A 20,625-nucleotide genomic window follows, 5' to 3' on the forward strand; every position below is an offset into this window, starting at 1 on the left:
CTAGCTGATCATTTAAAGAAAATGCTTGTCAATCGCATTCTAAAAAAGTCCTAAAATGAATTTTTTGACAAAGCAACTAATCACTTCTTTTTGTTTTTTTGGTGGGGGGAAGAGTCTCTCTTTGTCACCCAGCCTGGAGTGCAGTGGCTCAATCTCAGCTCACTGCAACCTCCACCTCCCGGGTTCAAGCAATTCCACTGCCTCAGCTTCCCTAGTAGCTGGGATTACAGGCGTGCGCCACCAAGCCCAGTTAATTTTTGTACAGATGGGGTTTCATCATGTTGGCCATGCTGGTCTTGAACTCCTGACCTCAGGTGATCCACTCGCCTCAGCCTTCCAAAGTTCTGGGATTACAGGTGTGAGCCACCGTGCCTGGCCACAACCAATCACTTCTCATTTACCTGTGTCATTAATCCAGATGACATTGCAATCAGATTGTTTTCCTTAGAGAGATTCATGGCTTTGTTTAGAATATGAGTAAACAATGTTCGGGTGGTCTCTCTGAGTCAATATGATGTCCCATACTGTCAAATAGGTAACCAGGGAGAAAGTCAAGTTCCTTAGACTCTCTAACATGCCTCTTCCCCCACTCCCATCCTGAAGACTGCATAGCAAGCTCAGCAAAGCTGAGAGCTGATACACATTGAGCTCCTGTCTGCACCTTGTAGAGCTTTACATGGAGGATTGCAGCCAATCCACTTAGCAACTGCATCTACTGTATAGAGGAAGCTCCTATTTGTGTTTCACAGTTGGTAAGATGAGGACTTAGGGAAACTTCAGGACTTGTGCAAAGTTACCTACTGGGCTAGAATGTAGTTTATATTTCACTTCTGAAATCTCTATTTCCCATCCACATTTGTCATTCTAGCAGTTGAGATATTTGAGTGACTAGCAAAGCAAAAACAAAGTCTAGAGAATGAATAGACTCAAAATCCAGGCTTTGCTCTTAATCTTATATTGAGATTACCAACAAATAGAAGACGCAATAGGAATATTTCAATAGAGGACCCAAAGCTCCCAACTCTACACAACTCTGTGATGAAAGAACCACTTACAGTGGTTTTTTCATCTTAATTTATTCATGGTTATTTCAGGTGGAAAGAAAAATGGTGGCAATTTTTACTTTGCTTTAGCTCAAAGTTTATCTGAATATCACATGGTAAAAGAGGAAAAGATTGAATGTGAGATTGGTTTTATGTTACCGAATAATGTAACAAATTTAGAAATATGAAATCTGCCAGTAGTTAACCTAGAGAGACCAAGTGCAGTTCGGTCTTTTCTTTTGTTCAAAACTTCATCAAGAAGGAAGTCACGTGACAGGAAGATGTGGAGACTGAGAAATGAGGACATAAGAGAAATTCCACTGTGTGTGTTTCCAGTCTTGTGTGTGCAAAGCTCTTTATGTTAAATCATTTTCAGCTGAAGGAAAATGTAAGGGGAACTTTTTAGGTTAGGCTGATGTCATTTGGAAACCTGAAGGCAGATGGGCAGGGGAAGTGAGTTGGTCCTAACGCTCAATCCTTGTAGAGCTTAGCTTGGAGGGCAGATGGAGAGGGAACAATAGTGCTGAGGAGTCAGTCTGTCTCCTAGACTCTTCAAATGACGAATAACAGATGCTCAAGGAGAATTTATTTAATGATTGATGAATTAGGCTTTCACTAGAATGTCCTGGAGAACTGTGTTGAGAATAATGGTGAGGCAACTTCAGAATAAAGTGAAAATCAAGGATATGACTGCTCAGTTATGTCTGCCATGACATGGAATACGAGTGCGGAAGCCTAAAGGCTAAGCTTTTGCCACATCAGGGTGTTCTCTTTCTCTTTCTCTTCTCTTCTCTTCTCTTCTCTTCTCTTCTCTTCTCTTCCCTCCCCTTCCCTTCCCCCCTTCTTCCTCTTATTTCTTTATTTCTCTATCTCCCCTCTCCCTCCTTCCTTCCTTCCTTTCTCTCTCTCTCTTTCTTTCTCTCTCTCTTTCTTTCTTTCTTTTCTTTCTTTTTCTCTCTCTTCTTCCTTCCTTCCTTCCTTCCTTCCTTCCTTCCTTCCTTCCTTCCTTCCTTCCTTCCTTCCTTCCTTCCTTCCTTCCTTCCTTCCTTCCTTCCTTCCTTCCTTATCTGTCCATCCATTCATTTGTTCTTTGTTTCTTTCCTTCCTTCCTTCTTTCGAGACAGGGTTTCAGTATTTTGCCCAGGCTCACCTTGAACTCTTGTGCTAAAGGGATCTCCTGTTTCAGCCTCTTGAGTAGCTGGGATGACAGGCTCACACCATCACACCATCACATACCATCACACCAGCTCTCTTTAGTTCAGTCCACCTCAAATCACTAGCATGTGTCCTCCAAATCTAAATTTGCAAAAGGTAAAGAAAAAAGGAGCAGAAAGGGAATAAGTGATGATGAGAAAATGGATCAGGGAAAGTGAAAGAGAGAGGAAGAAAAAGAGTGCTAATACAGAACACAAATGAAATGGCATGGGCCACCAAATTCTGGCCTAGCTTTTAATGGCAATGTGCAACATTTCACATAGGCCTTCTGTTTTCACCCTCCAGATTAAAAGGAATCATAAAATCACTATGTTCTTATTTCTGTGCTCAGTACCCAAACAATGCTCGTGGAAAGAACAGCGTCTGAGGGGAAGGAGCTGGCAAGGCAGCCCTTAACACATCAGGTTAGGAGTCAACTGTTCAGAAAAGAAAATACTGCCAGTTTGTTCACTGATACCTTCCATATTTGTTATAACAAAGTTTATTCCAAAGTCTATAAAATCCATAGTTCTCTGATCCACTTAGTGATTCTTTGACTATCAGTTTTCACACTGGTCTCCTAGATTCCTGCTGGAAGGGAATTGTCCCAGCAAATGTAACTAGACATTTCTCCCCATTTTAAACCACAGGTGAAAGACAGAAATAGGAAACACCTGGACTAGTTCCAAGTCCACACAGGACTGAACCTCAGACATGAATCATGGTTTGACTCTGTATGAGATGGTGTCAGAAGGTTGTATGTGATCAACCTGAGAAAGAAAGCAAGTGTGGCACTTCCCTCTTGCCTCTTTTACGAGGAAGAAAAATGTCTCTTTTGCAATGTAAACGCATAATTTTTGTAGACAAGATGCCTCTTTATTTTAGAGACCAAAGTTCAGTTTTAGTCTTAGGCTGTTACTCCTCAAGTGTGGCCATCTAGGGAAGTTACATACGCATCCTAGTACAAGAAAAAGCAGAGGAAATTGCTGATGAACATAGTAAAACAGGAAAGGCATGGGTGAAACGCATTGGTCACCACATACTCACACCTGACTGTTACAAGCAGTTCTTCTGTTTCTGGCATGCAAAATTAAGTTAAACAAAATTCTCATCATTTGCACTTCTCCTTTCACTGTTTTCCAGTGAATTGAAAAGAGAACGTCCTTGAACACAGCAGTCACAGAATCCATAGGCTTTGGGTCATTTCATGCATATTAATATTCCAGAAATATTTGTTTCTTTTGTTTTTAAAATGGGTGTGTGTTTGTTTTCTTCCTGAGCACAAAATTGACAATTACCCAATACCCATCATTGTTTGGTACTTAGTACGTTCTCAAAAAAAAAATTTCTCAAGTGAATAAAGACATGCTTATTGTTGAAAACTCAAAAAACATGGAAAAGAGGAAACAATTAAAATAATTCAGAAAAACATCAGTTCGAGGTGCTTGTTCTCTGGTGCCATAAAGAAAAGCACTTGAACATAAATTTAATTTCCTCAGCAAGGCCATTTTTTTTACTTTATGCAGAAAGGGTACACTCACCAGCAGTTTTGCCATGAGAGTACACCGAACAAAGGATACAGGGTCATTTATAATCTGACATTGTCTATACTTGCTTGGACCAGTATAAACATGCCAGGGCAAATATTTAGGCTAAATTGTAGGAGCTAAAAACATAAAGTACATTGATTTCTTTATTATGGCTAGCAGATATTTAAGAATGTTAGTACAGGTCTTTGAATAAATTTTGCTTCTGAGAGAAGTTACTATTTATTCCTAATTAGATGGGGAGGAAAGTCTTTGAAGAGGAACCTCCACTTTACTTTTTACAACTCCCCCTCTTTTTATTTCATAATTCCTCTTCAAACTTGTTTGATATATTTTTGACTTAATTGTTTTGTTTGTCCTTCTAAGAGAAGTAATTTTTCTGAATAGGGTGGAGGAGAGTTAGGAGTTAACTCTGCAAGAGTGGCAGAGAGAAGTTTTTGTATAAAACTTTGAAGGCAGGGAATAATATAACAGCCTACAAGAATAAGTACACCATTAACAAGAGTGAACGAGGTGAGAATTGAAGTTAAAATTTCTTTTTATCCATTGAACCAATGTTTTATTATTTCAGAAAAAGGGTTATTTATTTTAGAATTTTTGGCAAGTTTATTGGATAAGGCTGTTAATCCTTGCAGCCCATTTGTTATTGTTCTGTCAGGGGCAGTATTATTAGGAACAAAGGTACAACATTGAGTTTTAATTACGACACAAACATCTCCTTTTTCTGCTAATATTACATTTAAAGCTTTTTATTTTTCTAGTCCATCTGGCTGGTAGGTCCTAATTGCTTAGCTATCCCTTTGATGGCATCTTTAGTGTAATTTATGAATTGTTGCTGATTGTAATAGATATAGTTTATTTAGTCTACTTTTTTTTCTAGTTATCTACCAGAACAACGTGGATTTAAATTCTGCAGCCATTTGATTTTGTGCTTTAAACTTACTTGGCACTTCTCACAGGACCTTAATAGCATTTATATAAACCTGAGGATTAAAGGATGCATAAGGAGTTTCCCTTGGCCTGTGGTGTTTTGTTTTTACTTTTTTTTTTTTTTAGATTGATGAAATGCCAGGGTGAAGGGGATAGCCAATTGGATTAGAGCACAAGTACTGCTCCAATGATTGGGCAGAGTGTCCCGTAAAGGTCCTCCACAGTACCATCATACATTTGCTTGGGGATGGCTAAGTGTGGACTGATGGGCAAGCGCTTGGAAAGGCTTGAGCTCCTTGCATACTTTTATGCTTCCAAGGAACACCAAATTTCCCCTTTGCCATGAGAAGCATGAAGTAAACCTGTCATTTAGTGTTGGAAGCTGGATTGCCCTCAGGGGCTGACCCACAGGGTGTTGAATTTCAGGAAATAGCAGATAGAGAGCTTGGCATGATGGATTATCCTAAGCAGTGGGATTCTGAAAGAGAGCCACCATACAGTCCATATCTGGTCAATGAAGAAACCATCTGAGTGGAAAGGGGATAATCTGGGTCTCTGGCCTACCGTGTGTACAAGCATAATAATCACTTTTATTTAAAGTGTGAACAGAATATTTAATCCATCCCAGTCACACATTTGCATCTTGATATCTTGTCTTGATGGCTAAGGTCTGCCTTAGATCTCTTATTTTTACAATAGACACCCTAGTTTTATTATTAGATGTAGGAGCAACTGGTTTGGGATCTAGAACTGAGGCTACTGAAGAAGGGGAAGATGGGGGAATAATGCTTATTTAAAAAATACCTAGGAGGTTTTTTCCATTTATGTCAATCCCCATACCATAGAAGCGACTAAGGGCAGGTCTACAGTTAGTTAAGGTGGAGGTGGTAATAGAGAGAAGGATAGGGTTACATTGATAAGGCTGAGAGTTAGAAGGGGTAGTCCTTTTAGTGAAAGAGATGAGGGGTTTTAGATCTGCACAAACCTTTTTCATGGAAGTCCAACTTTGCTCCTGAGTAGTTTAAAGGGCATAGTTCCATTTACTATAGGGTTGCCAGGCTGTAGGAGCAGAAAATCAGCGTCCTGGCTGTAGGTAATCACAACAATGAGTGTTGGGGTAACTGTGTTAATTAGAGGGCTGGGACATGCATATTTGTATGAAAAGGCTAGCTATTGTTGATCTCTTACATTTCCACAAGATATGACAGCAAGCATTAATGGCAATGGTCTGAGGTGAGTCAGACTTAGTTACATTAATAACAAAGGAGCTAGTAACAAATTAAGGAAAGGAAAGGAAGCAATACAGAACGTATATGAAAATTAAGCTTTCTTTAACTTTAAATTAGTAGGGCTTGATCCTAGTACAGTAACCCATGATTCTGATGAGGAAGATGTTTTCTTGACTCGAGTATGGTGGATTCATTCTTTCTTGGCTGTGTGGATGGCAGTCTCAGTGGTTAACAGCATAAAACAAGGTCCTTCCTAGGCTGACTAGAGGTTTTTTTTTTTTCCTATCTTTTGATGAGAGTGTGGTTTTCAGGCTGGTGCTGGTGTACTGGAAATTCTAGGGCTGGTACCTGGGTTAAAAGACTTGGTTCTGAGGGAAGGGAAATTGGAAGATAAATTAAGTATATAATTTCTGTAGCATATCCTGGGGCTTGAGGCCCCATGGTGATGCCTCCCACTCCATTCCTGCTCAGCACTGCCCAGGGGACACTGTGGCCCTGCCCCCACTTAAGGTCTTGGCCTTCTTGTGGCCTTCACTGCCCCTGCGTGTTGTGGCCTTGGGAATGAGGGGCCTTGTGACTTACCCAGCTGTCCTCAGGCCTTAAGAAAGCTAAACACAATTTTATATTTGACAATGCTTTTTGTATTATTTTATACCAGATAAGTTAAAATTTACCTTTAATATTAATGTGCTATTAATGTTGTTTAATTTTAATAAAATCTCATAGACATTATTTATCCAGTTTTAATGTCTGACTATAAGGTAAGACTTTTATAGACTCTTTTTAACTTTTTATAATTTTTGTTAAAGGGCAGGTTAGTGCTTTAAGAAAAATCTATTGTGCTTTTGTTTTAATGTCCAGTTCACAGAAAAACTGGATTATACCCCTTTAACTTTAGCCAATATGTTCACACACAGAATTTCCTTTACAATTAACATTTTAAAAATTGCTTAAACTTTTAAAACAAAATATTTTTTAACCTTTTAATGCAGATAAAAATCCATATTCTTATGCTTCCTTATCCTTTTATTAAAAGTATATTTATTTTTCTTATATACCTTGTATATAAACTGTTTTTTAATCTCATTTGCACTTTTTTTTCCTCTCTCTCTGTCATTCCCTGTTTCCTTTTTCCCTCCTGAGTTCTTCTGCTCTCCTGTTTTTGTTTTTTTCTGATTTCTCTTTTTACTTTTTTCCCTTCTTCCTACACTTAGTTTCTCAGGCCGGGTGGGATTTGTGCAGCTGCAGTCCGAGCCCGGGTCATTACCGGCCCTGAGGTTTGGCAGATGCCTGCTGCAAGTTGCAGGAATTATGCCCTTTCACCTCCTCTGCTCTCCTCCTGGCACTGGTCCCTGCTCCCTTTTTCACACAGAGCCAGGCTGGAAAGAGGGACTTAACCCTTTGTGTGCCTGGCTGTGTGGCGTGACACTGGCTATTTTTGCCCTCTTTCTCTCTGACTTCCTCTCCTAGCTTCTTTTTCTTCTCTGCTGGGCTTCCCTTTGCCTCTGCCAACCACCTATGCTGCTGTTTTCCCCCCTCTCTTTCCCCTTCCTCTAGGGCAATGACCAGAAGGAGAGGAGCTTAGCCTTTTTCTTTCCCCAAGAAGAGGGGACAGGGGAGTTTTGAATTTTTTTTTTTTTTTTTTTTACTATCGGAGGTTCGTGTGAAGTTCAACCTCCTACCATGGGGATTTCTTACCTCTTTTTGAGGTTCAACTCCCACCATGGGGATTTCTTACCTCTTTTTGAGGTTCAAGCCCCCCAACAATAGGAATTTCTCACCTCTTTTTAACCTCCAAGACATTCTGACTAAGGAATACTTCAGTGCCCGCTGCAGCTTTCTTTCCCTAGTCAGACCAACGAATGCTTTATTGCCCTTGCGGTCTCTCTCTCCTTGGTATGTCCTAACCAAGGAATGCTTTACTGCCCTGTGGCTTTTTCCTTAGTCCCAACCACCAAGGAAATACCTTACTGAGTCTCTTGGTGTTTTTTTCCTCAGTCTGTGCACAGAGTTTCCTGGTTCACATGATATGTGAGGATCCTTTAGTCCAGGTCGCTAGGCAAGTTTTTTGTTTTTTTTTTTCTGCAAATGCTGAGAGTCTGGGTTTATTCATCACACCAGGTGGGTCTCGAGTCCTTATCTCTGAGGCCACTGCAATGAGGCAGAGGAGCACACTCCCTCATGAGAGAGGACTGGAGACTGCCCCCAGAGGAGAATGTATCCCCATACGGATTGCCACCAAATTGTTTGAAATGCTTGTTCCCTGGTGCTGTAAAGAAATAGCACTCCACGAGAGTACCCTTTCTGCAGAAAGTTAAAAAAAATGGCCTTGCTGAGGAAATTAAATTTATGTTCAAGTGCTATTTCTTTATGGCACTGGGAACAAGCATTTCAAACACTCCCAACCAGATGTAATTACTGTCTATGCATTGGTGTACCTCTCTCTAGTTATGTACATAGTTGGGGTCATGCTGAATACACAGCATGCTTTTTTCATAACATCATTGTCAGAGGCATTTGAACCAGAGTGACTCCATCTTGAATAGGGGCTGGATAAAATAAGGCTGAGACCTGCTGGGCTGCATTCCTAGTAGGTTAGGTATTGTAAGTCACAGGATGATATAGGAGGTTGGCATAAGATACGGGTCATAAAGATCTTGCTGATAAAACAGCATGCAGTAAAGAAACTGGCCAAAACCCACCAAAACCAAGATGGCAACAAGAGTGACCTCTGGTCATCCCCACTTCCCATTATATGCTAATTATAGTGCATTAGCATCCTAAAAGATATTTCCACCAGTACCATGACAGTTTACAAATGCCATGGCAATGTCAGAATATTACCCTACAAGTCTGAAAAGCAGAGGAACCCTCAGTTCTGGGAAGTGCCCACTCCTTTCCTGGAAAACTCAGGAATAACCCACCCCTTGTTTAGCATATAATCAAGAAATAAAAATAAGTATCCTTAGTCAAACAGCACATGCATCTGCTTTGCTTATGGGTTAGCCATTCTTTTGTTTATTTACTTCTTTAATAAACTTGCTTACACTTTACTCTATGAACTCACCCTGAATTCTTTCTTGTTCAAGATCCGAGAACCCTCTCTTGGTGTCTGGATCAGGACCGTTTTCCAGTAACAGCTTTCCGGTGATCATGAAGGCATGATACTAAGGAGACCCCTGTCCCAAAGGAAATAGACTGCAGCACCGATTGGCTGACTTTGGGTAAGTTGTGGGGTATCCAGGTAGAGAATGGAATTTGGTTAGAGGCCAACTTTAGAGGAGTTAGAGTCTCTCCTAAGACAGGCAGGTTAAAGGCCCCTCTTAATAAAAGGCAAACACGCTTGACCAAGCTTGGGTTCAAGGCCCAACTTCGAAAGGTTAGAGTCCTTCCTAAGATTTAGGAGTTACAGGCTCCCTTTCAGTAAAGTCCCTCTGCGCTAAGAACAGGTTTGGCACTACGGGATGTTAACCATTATTCTCTTTGGATTATTCTGCCTTGAACTCTTTGCTGATGGTTATGGGTGATAGCATTAGGCATGTACAGGACCATGGGACATGAAGAGCTTTTTCTCCCTAAAAGGGGAAACTTGAGAGCTGATGGGACTGCTGGAAAATATCTTTTGAGACTGACAAGTGGCCACCTCAACTTTACAGTGTCACTGCAATGGGTGGGTCTTTCTCTGGCCTCCCTGAGCTCCTCACCTTTCCCACTCTGCTGCAGGCAACACTTTTCTCCCTTCCATTTCCCCTATCTGTGCAAACAGATTGAATGAATGGCAAAAGTTGCTGTCTATCTGCTCTGTGAAGGTTTGATTAATGGGACAAAATATTTGTGAAGTTAGTCTTAAGCTGTAGCAAATCTGATATACGTTGTGCTATAAATTTGTCTTTCTGTATCATTCTGTCATAAAGAGGGGTACCTCAGGATTGAATGTCAGGCTAGGACCCCATAAGCCTGCTGTTCAAACCAGCCTAGCAAACTGGTCAGTTACAAACTTCATTGCAGGTCCTTGGAAAAAAAACTGGATGAAGTTTCCCTCTCATCTTGTTTTATGTCTCTGGGAGCTGGACCCTATAACCACATGGTAGAATTTTCAACTAGTCTCTAACATCCAGGGAACAGGAATTTGAGGGTTCATATCAGCTAGCCCTAAAAATTATCTTGAGCACTTAAAAGCCTTTGGAAGCTTAAAATTGGCTGCCTCTAAGCTTCTTCTGGGAAGGGTAACGGGAACTGCCCAGTGCTATAGCTCAGCAACTAAGGCACTGCCATTTTACAATGGCTGCCAGGGTTCAATTTCTGGCACAGGGAATGAGTTCCTTCTGGTTTGATATCTGTGTGACCTTTACCATGTGTTAATTCTCCTCCCCTCCACCAACCGTCTTGAATTTTCCTTTCTCTGAGCACCTGTGAGGTTACATGGGAGGTTATGTTTGGTAAAGTTCAAAAGAAGTGTTGGCTGTTTGGCCTGGCTAAAGTCAAATAATAAGAGATTTAAAAGGACTTTTTTTTTTTTTTTTTTTTTTAAGGATGTTATGCTTAAAAGTTGGCTTAATTAAAAGTGAATATTCAAGCCTGGGACTCCTTGGGAAAAACAGGAGGAAACACAGACCCCATTTTGGGAAAAGCCCTTGTTTTTCTCGTGAAACCCCAGGAATTGGAAGTGGATAGATTCCTTTCAAAATCTAAGGCTCTGTTCTGTTTTGCATTGCGTTATCTGACATTTTTGACTGTTGTGGGCAAGTATCAGAAATTACTTCACATTATGAGAGCTTTGGTGTGTAATAACTAGGTAGAAAATATACTTTGGGGGATATCTAATGGCAGTTATGGGAGAATGTGTGACTCTTTGCATGTTTGGATTAGAGAAGCATGCTCTTGGCCACTTTGAAGGTATGGAGATGTCCTCACCCATGCATGGAGAGCTAAGACTCCCATTGGGGGATGGGCTAGTCACAGAATGGGCTGATTGGCTTTAGATTGCTTTGCAATAAAATGCACAGCAAAATCATAGCAATGTCTTGTTCCATATCATTTCTATTTTGGAGATCTAGGATCTGGTATAAAAATGAGACACAAATGTAGGGGATCTGTTTTGCCTTCCAGCTGTGCCTGCTAATTAGGCTGTATAGCCTGCATGCTTTCTTGACCCTGTTCCTCCATGGGCTCTCTGCCCTGAAGCCAATAATCCAATTAAGAAACTGGCAAATGAAAAATCTTACAAGTACTGGATCTTCTGTCTGTATATTTTTATATGTTGTGTGTGTGATATGGAAGAGCTTTGATTAATTGGCTTAAAAATAATAAATGTTTAAATCAAATATTTTATCAGAAAAATAAAAATTGTAATGCCTTTTAGTTCATGTGACTTAAGTAATCTTTAGGAAATAAAGACAGTTCTAAAGATTGTTGGTAAAATAAAAATATCTTCAAAAATGTAGACATTTGTTCTAAGTTAAGCAGGTCAGATATTAGGTTTACTAAATGCTTTAAGGTCATAAACTGCTTCTTTGATTTTTGAAAATTGTGCAACATAATCAAAATTGCTTACTAACTAGGTTTTTCACCAAAAGTAAAAGTTGCTAAGAGTTAACATTGTAACATGTAACTGAGACTTACTGAAGAAACAGTTTTACAGTAAATGTGTGTAGGAAAAGTGACATGTGTTTTTGCTGAAGATTATATAAGAAGTCATGGGAATGTAATTTTTTTTTGCCTAGATTAGGTTATAGGATTGTTTTAAGTCAGATAAGATAAAACTAAGGGTTTGAGCAAGTTGTGGAAGGTTTGTAAAAAATTAATCTTGTGAAAACAATTCTGTGTGAACATATTGGCTAAAGTTAAAGGGATATCATTCAGTTTTCCCCTAAATTAAATGTTGAAATAAAATCATAACAGTTTTTCTTCGAGCACTGCTCTGCTCTTTAACAAAAATTTATAAAGGGTTATAAAAGGTTTATGAGAATCTTATGGTCAAACTGATTAAAATTGGCTAGATTTATCTGTAAGGTTTTATTAAGAATTGGGTTTAACATTAATAGTACACTAATGTAAAGGTGGAATTTGGCTTATTTGGTGTAAAAATCATACAGAAGCATTGTCAAATTTGAAGTGGTGTTTGGCTCTCTTTGGGCTGTATTTGTATAAATATGTTATTGGTACATGTTCCAAAATTATAGGAAATGCCTATAATTCTGATATGACTTAATGTACATTATCAGTAATAATTCTAATTGTTACATAAAATTCTTGTGATAAGGCATGGTGGTTCATGCATTTAATTCAGCACTTTGGGAGGTCAAGGTGAGTGAATAACTTGAGGTCAGGAGTTTGAAGCCAGCCTTGCCAACATGGTGAAACCCTGTTTCTACTAACAATACAAAAACAATTAGCTGGGCATAGATGCTGCATGCCTGTAATCCTAGCTACTTAGGAGGCTGAGGTGGAGGTTGCTTTGAGCTGAGATCACCCCACTACACTCCAGCCAGCCTGAGCAACAGAGGAAGACTCCATCTCAATAATAAATAAATACATACTTACATACATGCATACATAATTAACTAAATAAAAATCAAATCAAATAAAAATTGTTATATGCCACAGAAGAAACCAAAATTCCTAGTTAATTGTAGTTTTAACAGAGGCTGCCCTAAGGCATTTTGTCATCCATGGACAATTGCTGTCTTGATTTAATCTTCTTTAAAAGGTGGTTTTTAATCAGCTATAGGACTTTGACAGGTGCTTTTCAATGCAGGTTTCTGATATTAAAATAGAGTAAAAAATTTTCAGAACTCATGGAGAGCTGAAATGTTCTTGATATTAAGCAGAACAGGAGTCAACCACATGGAATGAACTAATAGAAGAGTGAAGTAATCTTTTTGACTTTGTGTAAGACATTGCTGATCCTTTGTTTTGTTTTTCAGAACCAAGAAAACTTTTCTATTAAGTTATTCACAGTTTTTAACAATTGAGTAAAGTATACTCTTATAAAAAATTGGGAGCATATTTGTTTCTCTCTACCTGATTTCTCCAGGATTTTGAAACTATTTATGAGTATTCTTAACTTATGGCAGTATACTTATTTGCATAAGTGCAGTAAGAATCTGTTTTCTTTTGCAAGAGGACACAATTAGAGAAACTGGTTATTTTACCAAAGCTTTGACTGAAATAAAGTGCTTTCCTTTAAGGAATCAAATTTGAAAACTGGCCTCATATCTTGTCTACACAGTTCTTGTACAGGATTCCTAACCTGTGGTAAGTAAAGAATGTCACTTTCTGACAGGCCCGGGAGCCCCAAGTTACCTTGGGACCTCAAGAGGAGAGGAATTTGCTCAACTCATAGGTATTTGGGTATACAAACCCATGGTTGAGCTTGCCTTAAAAAAGGTCTTTTCTGATGTTCCTTATGGAGCAGAGTTCCATCAAAGCCAATTTTAAAAGCCTATGTGAAAACTAATTATTTTTGCTGCACTTTATATAAATAATCAGGCCAAGTATAATAAGGAAATTAGTCTTACCATAATTTATCATTAGTAAAAATGGGAGACTGGAGAGAGAAAAAATGATGTTTCAAAAATGATGGTACACCTGCTATTATATTCTCTCATCAGTTGTTTTTGAGGTTTTTTTCCTGCAATTTATAATGACTATGTTTATTCTTGTGAACCAACCAGTGGTCTCTGGCTGTAGCTCAGAAAAAACAAGAGGGATATGTAACACAAAAACCTAGACCAATATTCTAGTTCTGGACACATATTGGAATCAGCTAGCAACCCCATATCACTTTTGTTCCAACAGTTGCCCATTTCATTGAAAGCCATCTTATTTAGTTTGCTTGGGATAATTTTACTTATTTTGCTTTATGGTTGTGGATCATATTTGCTGTTGTACTCTTAGTGTAGGAATGCACAATAAGCTTACTGAAATGTCCTCATAAATTGAATACTTATTAATTTTCCAGATATCACCTTTTGTCAGTTATGAATGGCCCTCACCATACTGGTGCTTTCCTACTGAGCTCCTTTCTACCCTGAATACAAGAGACCGTAATAGTTAGGTAGAAATATCTTGGCCCCTATTCAGCATGAAAAATTACAGAGGATAGATCTTCATCCCTCTACAACCCTTAGGATTAAGGGTTCTCTTATAAAAGGGATGGAGAAAATACATCAGAGGTGTTTGAACCAGAGCAACTTCATCTTCACTAGGAGTTGGCTAAAATAAGACTGAGACCTGCTGGACTGCATTCCCCGTAGGTTAGATATTCTAAGTCACAGGATGAGAGGAAGTTGGCACAAGATACAGGTCATAAGACCTTGCTCATAAAACCGCATGCAGTCGACTGGGCACCATGGGTCACACCTGTAATCCCAGCACCTTGGGAGACTGAGGTGGGCAGATCACTTGAGGCCAGGAGTTCAAGACCAACCATGGCCAACATAGTGAAACCCTGTCTCTACTAAAAATACAAAAAGTAGCTGGATGTGGTAGTGTGTGCCAGGAGTCCCAGCTACTCAGGTGACTGGGGCAGGAGAATTGCTTGAACTCAGGAGGCAGAGGATGCAGTGAGCTGACATTGTGCCACTGCACTCTAGCCTGGGCAACAGAACCAGAGACTGTCTCAAAAAGCAAGGAAACAAACAAAAAAGAAACCAAAAAACCAGCAAGCAGTAAAGAAGCTGGTGAAAACCCATCAAAATTGAGATGGCAATGACAGTGACCTCTGGTCATCCTTACTGCTTATTATATGTTAATTATAATGCATTAGCATGCTAAATGACACTCCCACCAGTACCATGACAGTTTATACAAATGCCGTGGCATTTGTTGTCAGGAAGTTACCTTTATGGTCTAAAAACGGGAAGAACCCTCAGTTCTGGGAATTGCCCAACCTCTTCCTGGAAAACTAATGAATAATCCAACCCTTGATTAGCATATAATCAAGAAATAACGACAAGTATTCTTAGTCAAGCAGCACATACCTCTGCTCTGCCTATGGAGGAGCCATTCTTTTGTTTCTTTACTTCTCTAATAAACTTGCTTTCACTTTATTCTATGGACCCACTCTGAATTCTTTCTTGCCTAAGATCCAAGAATCCTCCCTTGGGATCTGGATCAGCACCGCTTTTCAGTAACAATATGGCATAAGAATCTCTCATGCTATTAAAATTGTTTGAAATAATTGTGGTGGCTGTAAAATATTTTGTTTTATGAATACAATGTAATTTTGCTCTTTTTGGTTCTTGTAGCTATTTTCCTTTATTTCTGTAATAAAATGAAGTCAAAGGCTGTAGAAGAAATAAAAATTACAGTGACAGGACATCTGGAGAAATAGGAACACCAGAATATAGAATTATTTTTATTAACCTTGCTTGTATTTTCATTTCAGGAGAGTGAAGGCTCATCAGGATCTACTAAAGAGAAAGGAGAGGGTGACAAATTGTCAGCTTCCCTCCAAAGTGGTGTAAGTGAGAGAGTATTCTAATTTTGATGAACAATCCCAGAAATAGTTTGAAGAGAAATGTGTACATATTTCAACAGATTTATTGGAAGTACTCAAGGACATTCAACTCTCATTTTTCTAATTCTGGGATCATGCTGCTGAGGAATATATTTATAACTAACTGATTTATAAATTAACCAGAAGATCTTATGCAAAATTTGGTTCTCTAGCCAAATATAGACTGGGCACTGGTTCATAAATTAATCCCTCTTGGCTAGCTGGTGCCAACTCCCAGAAGCATGATAACCGTGGCACAAATACACTCAGAATGGATGGGCATAGTATCTCGTGCCTGTAGTCCCAGCTTCTCTGGAGGCTGAGGCAAGAGGATAACTTGAGTCCGGGAGTTCTGGGCTGTAGTGTGCTATGCCAATCGGGGGTCTGCACTAAGTTCAGCATCACTATGGTGACCTTCCTGGAGCAGACCACCAGGTTGCCCAAGCAGGGGTAAAAAGAACCATGTTGGAAATAGAGCAGGTCAAAACTCCCATGCTGATCATGGGACCATGATCATAGTGGGACCATGCCTAGGAAATAAGCGAGACCCTGTCTTGGAGAAAAAAAAGACTCAGAATGCAGTATTTCTGGATTTACAGAACACCATCATGGTTTTTATAATAACTAGTGAAACTGAGCCTTGTAAGCTAGGCAACTAGCCTCATTCTTTCTAAAAACACTTCTTAGTTGCATCAATGACCATCAGAGGAATTCAATTCCTTGGAATCTTCCTTCCAGGATGCATACAGGTGATGGTGTAGTGATACCTGTGAATTGCAACCTGACTTTTTCAGTCTCAGCACCGCATCTGGTACATGGTATAATTTTGGGAATGCTAAGGATGCAATTGGGAGCTTCATTAACTTCCCTGGAGTCCCCGGCTATCATTAAGTGTACTAAGACACAGCCTAATTGTCCTAAAGAATTAACAGAGTTGGGTCTCAATCAATCCTGGCACCAGATCAATGGGCCTGGAAACATTGTTTTAAATTAGGGTCTCTAATAGAGTTTGCATTGGCATATGAGAAGACATGTATGAAATTATATTCTTCTAATGATGTAGCAAATGAATTGTTGCTTTTTTTATTTATTATACTTTAAGTTCTAGGGTACATGTACACAATGTGCAGGTTTGTTACATATGTATACATGTGCCATGTTGGTGTGCTGCACCCATTAATTCGTCATTTACATTAGGTATGTCTCCTAATGCTATCCCTCCCCTGACCCTTCCCGCAATAGGACCCAGTGTGTGATGATCCCCTTCCTGTGTCCAAGTGATCTCATTGTTCAATTCCCACCTATGAGTGAGAACAAGCAGTATTTGGTTTTCTGTTCTTGCAATAGTTTGCTGAGAATGATGGTTTCCAGCTGCAGCCATGTCCTTACAAAGGACACGAACTCAGAATTTTTCATGGCTGCATAGTATTCCATGGTGTATATATGCCACATTTTCTTAATCCAGGCTGTCACTGATGGACATTTGGGTTGATTCTAAGTCTTTGCTATTGTAAATAGTGCTGCAATAAACATACGTGTGCATGTGTCTGTATAGCAGCATGATTTGCAATCCTTTGGGTCTACACCCAGTGATGGGATGGCTGGGTCAAATGGGATTTCTAGTTCTAGATCCTTGAGGAATCACCACACTGTTTTCCATAATGGTTGAACTAGTTTACAGTCTCACCAACAGTGTAAAAGTGTTCCTATTTCTCCACATCCTCTCTAGCACCTGTTGTTTCCTGATTTTTTAATGATTGCCATTCTAACTGGTGTGAGATGGTATCTCATTGTGGTTTTGATTTGAAAAATACTGAGTAATGAAGAGCCACATTCTTTTTATGCACCTAAACTGAACACACACACTTAGCAATGGAATGAAAAATTAAAGGTATAACAGGCACCAATTTCATGCAAAATGCACACACACAGGGGCTATATAAATGTGTGTACACATACACATATGTTCCTTGGCCCCTGTCTGCCATCGATAATCAAAATCTAGATAATAATGTGGTTTTGTCTTGAATATTTCTACCTGAGAGAAAACAGGTCAGTATGGGGGCCCCTCGCTCTCACTCTGAATGCTTAGGACAATGCAAACTGGGGTTTTTCAGCATATTTTAACAGAATCCTTTTCAGGCCTTGTCAGCTCTGCCCCAGATAATGTCATCCCCGAAGACAGAACTATTAGGGCTTATAACAATGAAACCTACAGGACAAGTGTCCAAGAGTTTCACTCCTTTCTTTTGTGGAAACAGCCTCTACCCCCAGGAAAATGGGAAACCAGGTTGGCCTTGACTTACAGCTTGCATGGGTATGGTGGAGGCAGGGTGTTTCAGTAAGGATGATGTTGTCATTCGTCTCTGTGTTTCCAGTAAAAGGAAACTGGAATTGGAGTCCCAGGAAACAGCAATCAGGGAAATTGTAAAACATCAAGTCTAAGAGAGTGAGAAAAAAGAAAAGACAAACTTTCTGGTGGCAGAAGCAGTAGGGTGTGGGGTCACACTTTTTCTAAGTGCACACCCCTGCAGCAGAGTGACCAGCCAGGGCTGGGGGAAAATTAGGATAGTTAACTCTTGGGAAAGTAGGGCTGTGTTTGCATGTGTAGCATGGCATAAATTTTTCAAAGTCCTGATAGACTTTTATATTCCAACCAACTCTCATTTCCTTATTTTGCAATTAGATTAGCTTAAAGAGAAACTGGTAGCTTTTGGAAAACTGTTGAATTTTGGAGAACTGTTTCCACAGCTGCTTTCTTTTTCTCCATTTAGTTTGCCTGAAGCTTGCTGGCCACTGTGTAGGCTCCTGTGTGGCTGGGGCTGTCTGAGCCATGAACAGTTTCAGGGCTGCCATCTTTTTCTGGACAGTGGCAGCATGGGCTACATCAGGCAAGCCTTTGGGAGAGACAGATGAAGTTGATTTCAAAAATGCAAGGATGCCTTGAAACTGCCTGTCCTGGAAGTCCTACCTGGAGCGGGGCTGGGACAATCTGCAGAATGTGGATATGGGATGGGTGATGGACTTGACTTACACCAACTGCAGGACAACTGAGGATGGACAGTATATCACCCCTGATGAAATCTTCACCATTCCCCAGAAACAGAGCAACCTGGAGATGAACTCAGAAATCCTGGAATCTTAGGTTAATTACCAGAGCAGCACTTCCTACTCCATCAACACAGATCTCTCTCTTTATTCCAAAGTCAACGGCAAGTTCTCTGCTGAGTTCCAGAGAATGAAAACCCTTCAAGTGAAGGACCAAGCTATAACTACTTGAGTTCAGGTAAGAAACCTCATCTACACAGTCAAAATCAACCCAACTTTAGAGCTAAGCTCAGGTTTCAGGAAGGAGCCCCTTGACATCTCTGACCGTCTAGAGAACAACCAGACGAGGACGGCCACCTACCTGGCAGAACTCCTGGTCCTCAACTATGGCACCCACGTCATCACCAGTGTGGGCGCTGGGGCTGCTCTTATTCAGGAGGACCACATCAAGACCTCCTTTCTCCAAGACAGCCAGAGCAGTCGTAGTGCCGTGACCGCCTCTGCTGGACTTGCCTTCCAAAACACCGTGAACTTCAAATTTGAGGAAAGCTATATCTCACAGAATGTCCTTACCAAGGGCTACCTCTCAAACCGAACCAACTCCAGGGTGCAGAGGGGGTGCGGAGGGATTCCTTTTCACCCAGGCATCACCCTCCAGGCCTGGCAACAGGTGGCCAACCCCCAACCACCTGGTGGCCATCAACCGCTCTGGCCTGCCACTGCATTTCTTCGTCAACCCCAACATGCTGCCTGACTTGCCAGGCCCCCTGGTGAGGAAGGTGTCAAAGACGGTGGAAACTGCTGTGAAGCGCTATTACACATTCAACACCTACCCTAGCTGCACAGATCTCAATTCTCCCAACTTCAATTTTCAGGCCAACACAGATGATGGCTCCTGCGAGGGGAAAATGACCAACTTCTCTTTCGGTGGGGTTTATCAGGAATGCACTCAGCTCTCAGGGAGTAGGGATGTCCTCCTCTGCCAAAAGTTGGAGCAGAAGAATCCACTCACTGGCGATTTCTCCTGCCCCTCTGGCTACTGCCCAGTGTGTCTGCTATCCGAGACTCGTGAGGAGGGTTACAACCATCTGGAGTGTTGTAAGAAGTGCACCCTTCTTGTCTTCTGCAAGACTGTGTGTGAAGATGTGTTCCAGGTGGCAAAGGATGAATTCAGGGCTTTTTGGTGTGTGGCCAGTAGCCAAGTACCTGAGAACTCAGGATTGCTTTTCGGAGGCCTCTTCAGCAGCAACAGCATAAACCCCATGACAAATGCGCAGTCATGCCCAGCCGGCTACTTTCCCCTGAGACTCTTTGAAAACCTCAAGGTCTGCGTTTCTCAGGACTATGAGTTGGGAAGCAGGTTTGCGGTCCCTTTTGGTGGGTTCTTCAGCTGCACAGTTGGGAACCCCCTGGTGGATCCAGGCATATCCAAAGATTTAGGGGCACCTTCCCTGAAAAAGTGGCCAAGGGGCTTCAGCCAGCACCTAGCCCTCATCAGCGATGGATGTCAAGTGTCCTACTGCGTCAAGGCCAGGCTCTTTACAGAAAAGTTCCTTCCTCCTGCTAGTCTCCTGCCTTTCACCCAGCCACCCCTTATGAGTGAGGCTGACACCAACGCTGTCATAGTGACCAGTTCTGAGAATGTGAGATCCTGGCTTAAAGATTCCCAGACCCACCAGTGGAGGCTGGGAGAGCCGATAGAGCTGCACAGCACCATGAATGCCATCCATGGGGATGGTGGTGGTCTGTCAGGAGGGACTACAGCTGGTATCACAGTGGGGGCCACCACCATTCTGGCTGTCGTCATCACCCTGGCCATCTATGGCACCAGGAATTTCAAGAAGAGGGGATACTGGGCATTTTGAAAGAGGCAGAGTTTGGTTTCAGGCACTGCAGCAACTGGAGACACCCCTGACCAAGAGCATTAAATCTTAAATCTCTCCCTGAATAGGGTTTCTCTCATCTCCAAGCAGTGTGGTCATTTCTGATTACTTCTGTTTTCCTAAGTATTGAAATGACAAGTGCAACCAAAATCATATAGAAATTTGTGACTTCTTGTTTAGGTCTCTGGGCCAGGAAATTCATATTGCTACTTGAACAAGGGTGGGGTTGGGGAGCGGGAACAGTTGGGA

General features: G+C 40.9%; 1 pseudogene; it reads left to right on the plus strand.

Annotated features, from left to right (window-relative positions):
- Positions 1–18,278: 18,278 nt before the first annotated feature.
- Positions 18,279–20,391, plus strand: LOC102140670 (macrophage-expressed gene 1 protein-like; annotated as a pseudogene).
- The last annotated feature ends 234 nt before the right edge of the window (positions 20,392–20,625 follow it).

The sequence above is a fragment of the Macaca fascicularis genome, chromosome 14 (assembly GCF_037993035.2).
Source record: "Macaca fascicularis isolate 582-1 chromosome 14, T2T-MFA8v1.1".
Classification (NCBI taxonomy): domain Eukaryota; kingdom Metazoa; phylum Chordata; class Mammalia; order Primates; family Cercopithecidae; genus Macaca; species Macaca fascicularis.